Here is a 13,486-nt window from a genome sequence, read left to right on the forward strand (position 1 = left end):
TTCACACTTTCAGATGCTTTGTATGTGCCAGGGATAAAGAAGAATCTATTGTCTGTCTCTGCGCTTGCTAGACTTGGACTTGTAGTCAAATTTGTGGAGATGTACTGTTCATGATTTGACTTCTGGTGATACGATTATTGTATCTGGCACCTTGTTTCGTGGGCTGTATAGGCTCAATTCTTATGACAAGTGTGTGGAAGATTTAGCAAATGTAGTTTTTGATGAAAAGGCAGTTTCAGATGCAAAACTATGGCATGCTCGTTTTGGTCATCTAAAATTTGCTAGTTTGCTGCGTTTGCAGAAATTTGATACGGTTGCTTCATTTCCCCCTCTTGAGGCACCATTGAAACATGTTTGTGAAGGCTGTATTTTGGGCAAAATGCAACGTTCTGCGTTTCCAAAGGATGGTTCTGTGCGGGCCACTCGCAAATTGCAACTTGTACATAATGATGTATGTGGGCCTATGCAACTTGTACATAATGATGTATGTGGGCCTATGCAAACTCCGTCATTTGGTAAACACTTGTACTTCGTGACTTTCATTGATGATTACTCAAGGCATGCATGGGTATATCCACTGAAGGCAAAGTCTGAAGTGTTTTTGTGCTTCAAACAGTTTTTGCTTATGGTTGAAAATGTATCCAATTGTAATGTGGGCACCCTCCGCCGTTCTGATTAAGGAGGGGAGTACATGTCTAAAGAGTTTGATGCATTTCTGGCTAGTCGTGAGATAAAACACCAATGTATAGTGCCGTATATCCCTCAGCAAAATGGTGTTGCTGAGAGAAAAAAGAGGTCACTTATGGAGATGGCACGATGTATGGTCAAGAGCCAAGCTTTGCCACATGCATTTTGGCTTGAGGCTGTCATGTGTGCTGCATATGTACTCAACAAAGGCCTTGCAGTCTATTACTCCATATGAAGCTTGGCATGGTAGGAAGCCTTCTATTGGTCACTTGCGTGTCTTTGGTTGCTTGGCCTATGCTTTAGTGCCTGTGCAACAACGCAAAAAATTGGATGATAAGGCTTTCAAATGCATTTTTGTTGGTTACAGTGCTGAGAGCAAGGGTTACAGATTGTATCATCCACAGTCAAAGCGTATGTTGATTAGTCGAGATGTTGTTTTTGTGGAAGATGCTGTGCAGCCCTTGTTATCATGTATCAAAGAGACAGGTGTGAGCTCACGGGATGTATTTGATACATTGTTACCTCTGTTCACAGGTGGGAATTCAAATGTAAGTCCTAATGAGGCAAATATTCAGCCTATGCAGATTTCAAACGACATCATAGATCAGCCTATTTCTGATGCAGATTTATAAGATGTAATTTCTGAGGATAGGGCTGAAAATGAGCAGGCTAGAGGTATGCCTAAATGGCTGGTGCAAACCTTGCGTGATAGTAAAATTGATGCACCTATATCTAGTCGTACTCGTTCAAGTTTTCAGCATGCCTCTTATGCATCAGATTGTTATGCTTTGGCTGTGTCTAGTATGTGTATTTGATGAGGCACAAAAATCAGAAAATTGGTTGGCTGCAATGCAAAGTGAATATGATTCTATAATGAAGAATGGTACATGGTCTTTGTGTGTTTTGCCTATTGGTAAAAAGGCCATTGGATGTAAGTGGGTTTTTAAGTTGAAACGAAAGCCAGATGGCAGTGTTGATCGCTATAAGGCTAGACATGTTGTGCAAAGGGTTATGCTCAAGAAAAGGGCATTGATTTTGATGAGACCTTTGCTCCCACTTGTCGTATGACTACCATTCGTAGCATTTGTGCATTGGCAGCTCATAATGGTTGGAATGTACATCAGTTGGACATAAAAACTGCGTTCTTGAATGGAGATTTGCATGAGGAGGTGTATGTATCGCATCCTCGTGGTTTTGTTCAAAGAGGGTAGGAAAACAAAGTGTGCACGTTGAAAAAGGCTTTATATGGTTTAAAGCAAGCTCCACGAGCTTGGTATGAAAAGATACATGCATATTTGATTGCACATGGTTTTCAGAATAGTCCAACAGAACGCACTTTGTATGTTAAATGTGTGGATGATGTACATCTAATCATTGCTCTCTATGTCGATGACACGCTGCTCACAGGACCAAATGAAAGTCATATTGCTGATTTTAAGGCTGATTTGAATGCCTCTTTTGAGATGTCAGATTTGGGGCATTTGCATCATTATTTGGGGATAGAGTTTAAGCAGTGTGATGGAGGTATTGCTTTGTGTCAAACAAAGTATATTGAGACATTTTTGTGGAGATTTGGCCTTGAAGACTGTAAGCCTATTACTACTCCAATGGAGACAGGTTTGAAGTTAAGTCTTCATGATGCTGGATGTCACACTCTATCAGACAGCTGTTGGTTGCCTCATTTATGTATATGCATTACGAGGCCGGACATTCAGTTTGCAGTCTCACAGGTGAGCAGGTTTATGCATAGCCCAGGGTCTCAGCATTGGAAGGCAATTAAACGCATCTTTCGCTACTTGAGTGGCACCATACATCTTGGGTTGTTTTATCCCAAGGGGGGATCATTGCCACCAGATTTGCATGCTTTTTCGGACTCAAATTGGGCTGGTTGCTATGACACAAGAGTGTCCACAAGTGGTTTTTGTTTCGTGCTCGGTAGCTCATGCATATCTTGGTTGAGCAAGAAGCAACCTACGGTGGCCACTTCAAGTTGTGAAGCTGAGTACAGGGCAGCTTTCACAGCTACGGTTGAGTGTGTGTGGCTCAGACGGCTTATGGTGGCTGACTTGGGTGTTGGACAAGAGTCTGCCACCTCTATCTTCACTGACAGTCAGAGCGCATTGGCAGTTGCAAGAAACCTAGTTTTTCATGCTCGCACAAAGCACATTGAGGTGCATTATCACTATGTCAGGGAGAGACTCTTAGCAGGAGAGATCAGCTTGGCCTATGTGCCAACACAGGACAACCTCGCCGATCTTTTCACAAAGGCGCTTCCTTGTGAGAAGTTCGAAGCTTTCCGCAAAGCTTTGGGCTTGCTCCCTTTTGTGGATTGATCTACTTCGGGCATGGCACTCCCCTATACATGAGTGCTAGCTCTTGTTCACACCATCACTCCCCTATACATGAGTGCCAGCTCTTGTTCACACCATCACTCCCAGGGGGGATTTGTTGCCATATATATAGGCAGTGATGTGTGTGAACACACTTAGGACCGTCGGGGCACTTTTTCCCTCTTTAGGAGGTTTTTTCCCCTTGGCTTGTATATACGCCCATCATTCTAGGGCTAACTAATCTTTTGTACATTGACACAATCTAATACACTTTGTGTTGTGTGCATTCTTGCTTCTTCTTCTCCAAGCTTTGTGTGCTTTCTTGTTGCAACCCTAATTCCAACAAAGATCAAACATGATGGGTTGGGCCACATATAGCCTCTGCATTGTTGGTGCGGGTACTATCTGTTCCAAGCATCCTACTTGGCATCAATGTAAAGTTGAAGGACATGAATTTCCATGTAATCAATGCCCTTCATCAGCTATGCGTGTTGGAGTTAACAACAAAGCAGAATCTAGATGGCCTGTTTGAATTTCGTGAGATCCAAAGGGTCGTGCCAGTTGAGGAGATTAAGTGGAGGATCCACCTCATGCTTTTCATGTGGCGACTAGGAAGGAATTTCTCCTTCGTCTAGGGAAATGGGGTTAAGGAGGGCAGAGGGTTGGGTTTCTTGGTTGGGAGGGATTTTTGATGTAGAGGGTGGGTGGATGGGTGGATATGCTAACAATGAGGGGGGATCAGTGGGCGGGCCCACTCCAAGATAGAGGGAGGACAGTAGTGAGGGTGGCATTGGTGAAGGGGGTGGCGAGGGTACATGAGGCGGGGTGGTATGTCGTGAGGGAAATAGGGGAAGGGTGGTTGAGGAGGAGGTTGGAGGGGGGAAACTAGTGTTGGAGAGGAATTTAGCATGGAGGGTGGGGGGCTCATTCGAGGGGTTGTTCGTGGGTCACCAGTTGGGGATGGGTTGGGTGGCCATTGAGAGGGGGAGACTTTGTGGTCGTGGGAGCGAGGGCCATGAGGAGGGTGTGGGGGGTGAGGTTGTAGTGCAGGTGGGTTTCCACGTGTGGGAGGATCATTGGCATCGTCATCATCGCCCTCACAATTGTCTTCATCATCTCCCATCAGGGCTACAAAGGTTTTTGGAGAAGAAGAAGGTTTTGGCATGTCAAGCCTCTTTGAGGGTGAAACCTTGGAGGAAAGCCACATGTGAATCATCAATTTGGATTATAGCAGTGGCGGCAATGAGTTCTAGTTGATGGGCAAGAAGGGCTTTGTAGGCCATGTAAACATCTATCCATCCTTGTCATTCTAGGTAAGCGAGGGCACTAATGGATTTGGAGGAAGCATATGGGTATGGGCGGAGGCCAGGGGGTATGGTGAGCTTGATAGAGGCATCGATGTTGGTTGCTTGTCTATACTCCCCATGAGATGAGCCCAATTGGAGGGGTTAGCATGTTAGAGGATGGATGGGGAGGGTGAAGAGGATTGTGGGGTTGTCAAAAGAGATTTGGCTCTGGAGGAAGAGGGTGACAAGTAAGTTAATGAAAGGGCAATGGATTTTGGTGATGAGGTAGGAGAGGTTCGGTGATGGGATCATACAGAAATATATTTGCTAGGGGAGGAGGTTGAGTTGGAGCGCCCGAAAGTTGAGTTCGAGGATGTGGCATGGTTTTAGGGTGGATAGGAGAGGGTAGGCAACATTCATCAAGGTGTCAACCTTGTGTTTTTTTTTAATGGATGCCTCCCCGTAGCTAGTGGCTACGCTTGACTAGCGTGTTCCTCGACTACCCACACCTATGCATCCTTTTGCACCATGTTCTTCTCGTGACGTGTTTGTAGACCTCAAAGGATGTGTAGATTTGGTTGCAGCCATCATGCGGCACATTTCTTGTGCTTCCTGCGCTTGGCGAGGGAACAATCCTCGTGTTCTATCTTGGACTGTCAGAGCTATGCCTGTAGATGGTTGACAGTATGTAGCTTTGGCGAGGCTTCGCTCGTGGTCCACAAGCGAGGTATGCATTTGGGCATTGGCATGTAGGGCAACCTAGAGGTCCTATTAGTCTTGGAAAGGATTTGCCCTCGCTAGGAGCATGGCAGACTACGAGGCCGTTGCTTGCTCGTGTTGGTGCTGCATGTAATCCGTCATGGAAGTAATAAGTTCCCTGACTAGGTTGGAGAAGCCTATCGTAAAATATGGGAGAGCGCCCTGGGAAGTATGGATACCCTCAGAAAAGGCCTGGTGGGAGAGGAATCATCCATCTAGCACCTAACAGAATGTATCCATGGTATGGCATTGAGATGCAAAGGGGCCTACGTCAGGTTGAGCTAGTGAGGGTGAGAGGAGGGGTTGGGCACTTGGGGTGCTAGTAGTGGAGTGGAGTTGGGTCTCCTCCAAGAACTGGGAGGTCTTGCAAAGCTCCTCCTCTTTGGTAGCGTTGCGGTGTGCCTCTTCCTCCTAAGTGTCGAAGTGTTGGCGCTTGGATGGGGGAGTGGTGGGGGAAAGGTTGTGGGGCTCTGGGAGGATGAGATGAGGGATACTGGTGTCTCCCTGTAAATGGAAAGGCTTGGGGAGCTCTTCCCAACCTGTTGCATGGTATAAAACTTTGGTGAGTAGGGAGGAGGTTGCCAGCTTGCCTTGTGGGTTCGAGCATACAGCATGGGGCTCTTTGTGCAAGTACTTGGATCAATTCACGGGCAATTCATGGGCACACCCTAATGGACTCTGGCAAGGGTGGAGAGGTTGCAGTGGTTAAAATGATCTTCCCAACGTGTGGTGAGAAGGAAGGAAAGGGCTCATGTTGGCATCACCAATTCTTGTCGCCATTCCACACCATCCTTAGTCATGGGGTCCTAGGAAGTGTTATGCACATGCTTCATGACATGGCTATGGCGCACATAGGGTTGCTTGATTCTAGGGAGGTGGAGGGCATCTCTGACCAAATCTAGACGAAGGTGCACTGTGAGGGGAGCTCCTTCCAAGTTGAGTACCTACCTTATTGCTTGGCCGCCATTGTAAGTCTCGATGAAGTAGAGGCAACTAAGGAGATCAGGTCCCCAGGGCTCCATTGTGGGTAAACCTCCGAGCCCAATTTTCTCTAGGTGTGTGACCATTGTGAGCTCTATAATGGCGCTCAGTGTAGTAGAGAAGCTTGTGCTCCACTTTGTGCGTGTTCTTCATGAGGCTATGAATGGCATGATCATCCACTCGCTTCATAAGTGCCTCGACGAGATGAGAGAGCTGGGTGGGATGCTTGCCGTATTCCTCAAATTGATGGCCGGCCTACCGTCTCTTCTTCTAGGGAGTGTGGGCGAGGAGTCAGAGTGCTTGGCAGTGGCCATTGCAAAAGGTGAGGTATTGGTGGCAAGAGGGAAAGAGGCTACTGAAAATTGGAAGAACAAAGGGCAAGAGTTTGGCTAGAGAGCAAGAAGAAAAGTGGGAAAAATGAGGTGTGGTGGGTCCTTATATAGATTTCTTAGGGAGGTATGCCCGTGGCTTTGCAGAGGAACGGTCATGGCTTTGCAAAGGTGCGACCGTGGATTGGCAAAGCGAATGTCCGTGGATTGCCCGTGGCTTTGCAAAGGTGCGACCGTGGATTGGCAAAGCGAATGTCCGTGGATTGATAGTTCTAACAACCATGTCTATTTATAGAAGGTAAAGGAATGGTTATGGGCTGATTCAGACGATGACCATGGATGAGCAAGAATGAACAGGCGTGGATACGGGATATGGAAGGCCGGGGTGAGTGAACAATCGTGGCTTGATGGAGTGAACGGCCGTGAATGAACAAGAGTGAACAACCATGGCTTGATGGAGTGAACAGCCGTGAATGAACAAGAGTGAACAACCATGGCTTGAGGGAGTGAACGATCGTGGATGATCAAGAGTGAACGGCCGTGGCTTGAGGGAGTGAACGATTGTGGATGATCAAGAGTGAACGACCATTTGCTCATCCTTAAAGAGAGTTTTTTTTTATCACCTTGATTACAAGTTTGGTACCCTTTGGACTATTTGATCATCACCCCATTGTAGGTTTTACACTGACTCCTTGCCCAATTTGCAATGGCTACAAGTCGGGTCTAATTGGGTTTGGGCAAGGTTAGCAACACTTCTTCTGGCTATGTCACAACTTGGTCGGGGGTTGCGAGAGCTAGGGGTTTGGGGGATGGGGCATTTGGTAGGTGTGAACCTTGTCGAGGACAGGTGGGTCTGCCGAGGTTGAGGGTATATCACTAATGAAATTAGTTATTGTAGTAGTCATGTCCTTGGTGCCCTTCTGCACTTTCCCTTTGCCCTTATTTGGTAGAGTACTAGTGGTAACAGTTGTGCCTAACTTCAACCACCACCATTGGAAGCGTTGCAATACGGTGGGATTGTGGGGCAGGATGCTGTGCGTTGGAAGCTTTGGTAGCGATACCTACCTATTTCCTTCATAGAACTTCTAAGCTGTTAGGAGATCCTTAGGTACCCATCTTTGTGTGTAGTTTTGGCTTGACAAGACGAGGTGGGCTTTTTCGATGTCTTTGTTTTTGGGGTGGTCTCCTTCAGACGTTTTTCTTAGCCTTGTGGGTTCATGGTTGCATTGGTGGAGACCTTCAGGAGGTCTTGGCAGTGTATCTGTGTGTGTCAGAGCCTTTGGTGTGGTTGAGGCTTGAAAGGTAAGTTGGGATCTCTTGGGGATCCACATGGTAGTAGCACCCTTATAGTAACCTTATGTGACAAGGACCTTCTTGGGTACCCACACTGATGATGAGTATTGGTGGGTTGGGTGGATAACTTTGGTTGGGGGGTCCATGTGGGAAAGGTTTGAGGCAGTACCTGCTCTGGTAGCTGGAAGTGTTAGCAATATAAGAGATGGTTGAGGCTTGAAAGGTAAGTTGGGATCTCTTGGGGATCCACATGGTAGTAGCACCCTTGTAGTAACCTTACGTGACAAGGACCTTCTTGGGTACCCACACTGATGATGAGGATTGGTGGGTTGGGTGGATAACTTTGGTTGGGGGGTCCATGTGGGAAAGGTTTGAGGTAGTATCTGCTCTGGTAGCTTGAAGTGTTAGCAATATAAGAGATGGGTTAGCAGCAGGCGTCATTGGCGAGGCTTGGCATGCTGTAGAGTTTCATGAGGCTTTATTGGAGAGGGAATCTTGGTAAAGGATTGACCTCTTTTTTGGCAGTAAAGTTCTATCTTTTCGGTAATCATGGGGATTATAGTTAGTGAAGAGGATTGTATGCCTTGTGGAGGTGGGATCCATGGCTCCAGCTCTTCATCCACCGTAACTTGCCCTGGAGGCAAGTTATAGGGTTGTTGTCCTTGCGTCCCATTCAATGTGACACCTATTGTGGCCCATCCATCCTCGTCTAAGGAGGATTTCTTCTTGCATTATCTTTGTAGGCATGACATAGAACTGCCCTTCCAGGGGGTTATTCCCAATGTGAAATATAATTGTAATAACACCTAGGCATTTAACACACTTTAAAGCAACAGTACTGACAGTGGCCAGGGTGGGGAGTAAAGTTGGTTGAGCGAGAGAGTTTCACATGTCATAGGACATTAAGTTATGATTATCACCCGTGTCTACAAGTGCAAACCTTTAGATAAAGCTTGTCGGTGTGGTCATTCCTAACCATAAATGGGCAGGTTTGGTAAAGTTTAGATAAAGCTTGTTAGTGTAGTCATTCCTAACCATAAATGGGCATGTTTGGTAAAGTTTAGATAAAGCTTGTTAGTGTAGTCATTCCTAACCATAAATGGGCATGTTTGACTTCCCAGACCTCCTTTTCTAGCTCCACTACTTGAGCCATGTTCATAGAGATTTTCTTTTCTTTAAGTTTCTTTACACTTAAAACCGGGAAGACATAAGCTTCTTTACCCTTAAAACTGCTAGTTCTAGGGGTCCTATGATAGATCTCCCTTGTAATGATCTTACTTATTCGATGCACATGGGTTCATGGTTCATAGTGTCAGGCATGTATGCGATGCTCATCATATAGAAGATGTGATTTCTTCCTCGTCTATCGTGATAAATCTTGTACCTATTCATTTTGAAAGAATATCTATAGTAGCAAGAATGTGCATCTAGTTCTCAGAGTCTTTAGGCTCTCGGGGAGAGGTGTGCATTCCATGCTAGCCCTTTCATCTTCTAACGTTTTATGGCATGTTTGGCATAAGTGTACTGTTGTGCACCTAGCAGTAGTCATTGAATCTTCTGCCAAGGTTCCCCCACTCATTGGATGGATCTTCCTAGTGCGTAGGTTCACCTTTAGCGTTCAATATTTTTTTTTAATAAATGTAGATGTGATCGATGTTCCAATCATGGATCATCCTAGTTTCTCTCATGAAGGGCCATCCTAGGATGCAATCGTAGGAAACCGGATGCTAGAAAATGTTCATCACCACAAAGGTGTGTCAGAAACTAGTTTTGAGAATCTTAATTTACAAATCCCACAGAAGACCTATGGGCTTTGCGGTGGCTCCTTTAGCTAGTTTCACAATCAATGCAGCGTCATCCCCATAGGAGGTTTTTTCCATTTTTCCCAGCACTGCTTGGCAACAATACTCACTCCTACACCACCATCTAGGATGACGGTCACTTGAAGCTCATCACAAAAGCTAAGGGAAGTGCTACATTGAGTTCATCTCCTTCAGAACACTGCCCCAGGATCCATGTGATGTGGAGAGTTACGGGTTCTGGTTCAACTTCTTAAGGGAGAGCCTCAAAGATTACTTGGCGATCGAGGTTTCTGTTTAGCTCCTAGGTTTCATCAATTAGTTTTATTTTAGTTACAGAGAAACTTCTAGTGGCCTAAATTGCTTGAGGCTCCTCCTCTAGCAGAGCTTGACATTCTTTGAGTAGTTCTTGGGCAGCTTTCAATCTACCTTTCTCCTCAATTGGGTTTGGATATTTAGCCAACTTCTTGGGCATACTATTGGGGTCTATGTGCTCCCTTGTTTGAGGAGTGGACGGTAGTATCTTTTCTTCATCAAATGAGGAAGATGACACATTTATAGTTGTCTCCTCGTTGGATCCACTTTTATGTGGTAACACGGCTATCTCCTTTGCCAATCTTTGTGGCCTTTTTCTTTTCGGAGCACCTAGTTGTTTGTGCTTGCTTCGGAACTTCCTTAGAAGACAAGATCCTTGCTTGTTCTAGGAATCCCTACTTCTACGAAGTAGATGCTTCAGTAGATTGGCAGCATAAGTAGTGGATCTCCTCTGGCTTTGCATTTGCGTGACTATGTTGAGAGGCACTTTGTGGATGAAGCAATCTCACACGCTTAATAAGTTAGCTTCATTTCCTTTTCCAATTACACCCGTTCTCAATGGGCAATGCCCATTGAGAACGGGTGTAATTGGAAAAGGAAATGAAGTTATCTCACACGCTTAATAAGTTAATGTTGGTACTTGGTTTAGCTTCATTTCCTTTTCCAATTACACCCATTCTCAATGGGCAATCCTTTTACATGTGGTCTATCCCACAACCTATGCATAAGGGAGTTAAGGCAGGAGCACCCACAGGAGTACTCGTCAACATCCCCTTTGTGACCAAACATTCAGCTATTTGGTGAGGTCCAGCACAGTGATAGCATTGCATACGTGGTCATTTAGACATACTATTCAAGTCTCACCCTCACGGTGTTGCGATTGCTAGGTATATGGGATACATGTACTCACCCTCCAACACATAATGACTCGAGATTTGTGGGGGTGGGCTCCTTGGTTCAAAAGGCATGAAGATGGTGTTGTTGGTCACTTCTCCCTCTTCACCTTCTTCAGAAATTTCTATCAGGGGGGCAGCTAGTGAATTGGGGTCGCTCGAGGTAACGGAGGTTGTGGTGGAAGGACTAGAGGTGGCAAGGGTACTTCGGGTACCTTGAGGATTCCTCGTTGGGCCACTTCATGGCAGGTTGAGATGCATTGTGCTGTGTTGGTGCTAGAAAAGTTAGTGGTTGCCTCGGATTAGGTGGCAAGGCCAAATGTAGAAGCCTAGCTTCAACAGCCCTGTGGTGGTAGCAGTTTGAATTTTTGTAATTGCCCCATCTTTGGCAGTAAGCACAATAGAGAGTTGGTCTAGGTATCAAATGTGGACACTCTATAATAGTGTGGTTTGCTTGGCAAATCGGGCACCACACGAGTTCTCTCTTGGGATAATGATGAGGTTGGCCAACTTAATCTCACGACCTTGACCTATTCTCCATTGTCGGGTCATTTGTTGCATTAATGCAGCTGCTAGCTCCTCCACATGTCCTAAAGAGGATTCCTTCCCTTTCCCTTCAAATTTTATTCTTTTGGCTTTGAAGGAGGCTTCAGAAGTGCCCTCATGCGATTCTCGGGAATGAGTTCTCTTGAAATTGTCTTCAAAATCCATGGCACTTTTGCAACATTGCTCAAGGGAGGTGTGTCCAAGAGCATATAGGGAATTATGCAAGGCTACATCTTTAAGTCCCTCTAAGAATTGATCAATTAATCTTTCATCAGAGAACTTGTCCTTATCATTATAGTGAGAGTGAAGATATCTCACTCGGTTTATATAATCTTGGATGGATTCTCCCTCCTTTTGCTTCACATTATGCAACTGTTCAACCGGACTCCATCGAGTTCCTTGTCTTGAATATCCTACTATAAATGCTTATTTCAAGGCGTCAAAGGTGAGTGTGATTTTTTAGGGAGATTTTCTTGGGTGTCCTCTCTCTCTACTTGAGCAATCTCTCTCTAACTATTGCCACCACCATCTCCGTCCACGACCGCCCAACCCAGCCCAGCCCAGCTCACACCACTCACTCTCTCCTTATCCCACCCTCTTCCCTCCTGCTCTTTCACTCTCCCACCCTCCCTCTCTCACTCTCTCTATCCTCCCTCCGTCACTCTCTCTATCCTTCTCTTTTCTCTCTTTGTATCCTCCCTATCTCACTCTCTCTATCCTTTTCTTTCCTAACTCTCTCTATCCTTCGCTCTCTTTGGTAGATCTCTCTATCCTCCCCCCCCCTCTCTCTCTCCTTCATTTCCCTCTCCCTCTCTCCCTCCCTTTCACTCTCCCACCCTCCCTCCTCTCCCTCCCTCACCCTCTCTCTCTCTCCCTCCTCTCCCTCCCTCACCCTCACCCTCTCTCTCTCCTTGTCCAACCCTCCCTATGCATAATATCTTCTTCCCTCCCTTTGGCCCTCCATTTCCCTCTCCCTCCCTCCCTTTCACTCTTCGAGCCTCCCTCCCTCTTCTTCTCCCACCCTCCCTCTCTCTCCTTCTCCCACCCTCCCTCTCTCTTCTTCTCCCACTTCTCCCTCCCTCTTCTTCTCCCACCCTCCCTCTCCTCTCCTCTCCCTCCCTCCCTCCCTTTCACTCTCCCACCCTCCCTCTCTCTCCTTCTCCCACCCTCCCTCTCTCTCTCTCTCCTTGTCCAACCCTCCCTATGCATAAGCTTATCTTCCCTCCCTTTGGCCCCTGTCTCTCTTTCTCTCCCTCATATTTACATGCATTTGCATAGCATTGCATGTGAGTTTATTTTCTACATTTGTATTTTTGTGTTTGCATAACATTGCGTGCTCTTTATTATCAATTGTGTGTCAATGCATGTATGTGCCATTACAATATAGTGCCCTTTATTATCAATTGCATGCCAATGCATGTATGTGCCATTACAATATAGTGCCCTTTATTATCAATTGCATGCCAATGCATGTATGTGCCATTACAATACAGTGCATTGCATGGCATGGCATTGCATCTAGATGTTATTATATGTGCATGTCATTACATGGTACTCCATGCCCTTTGCATAGTGTTGCATGTCATTTGCACTGTCTTGTATGTCATTGCATGCCTTTATTATCCAATTGCATGTCAATGCATGTATGTTCCATTATAATACATTATATAGCATGGCATTGCATCTCGATGTTATTACATGTGCATGTCATTGCATGGTACTCCATGCCCTTTGCATAGTGTTGCATGTCATTTGCATAGTGTTGCATGTCACTGTATGCCTTTATTATCCGATTTCATGTCAATGCATGTATGTGAAATTACAATACATTGCATTGCATGGCATGGCATGGCATTGCATTTAGATGTTATTACATGTGCATATCATTGCATGGTACTCCATGCTCTTTGCATAGTGTTACATTTCATTTGCATAGTGTTGCATGTCATTGCATGCCTTTGCATGTGTTTGTATGTTATTTTAAGCCTTCGCATGTGACGGCATATCATTTCATGTGAGTACAATTAACAAGGTGAATAATGTAAAGAATTATATATACAAGATAATTTCATTCTAGGTAAGATATCTACTATGCATTGCTAACTAGATATTGAGAAGCAGTGAAGAATGTAAATTTATTAAGGTCAATAATTTTTTAATTATGATTGAGATCATGGCCTAATTATTTGTGAGAGGAAGAGGGAGAGAGCGAGTGAGAGGGAGTGAGGGAGATAAGAACATGACGACATTACACATCCTTAGGGTCGA

The sequence above is a fragment of the Cibotium barometz genome, chromosome 2, assembly GCF_041138505.1.
Source record: "Cibotium barometz isolate CiBa-2024 chromosome 2, ASM4113850v1, whole genome shotgun sequence".
In the NCBI taxonomy this organism is placed as follows: Eukaryota; Viridiplantae; Streptophyta; class Polypodiopsida; order Cyatheales; family Cibotiaceae; genus Cibotium; species Cibotium barometz.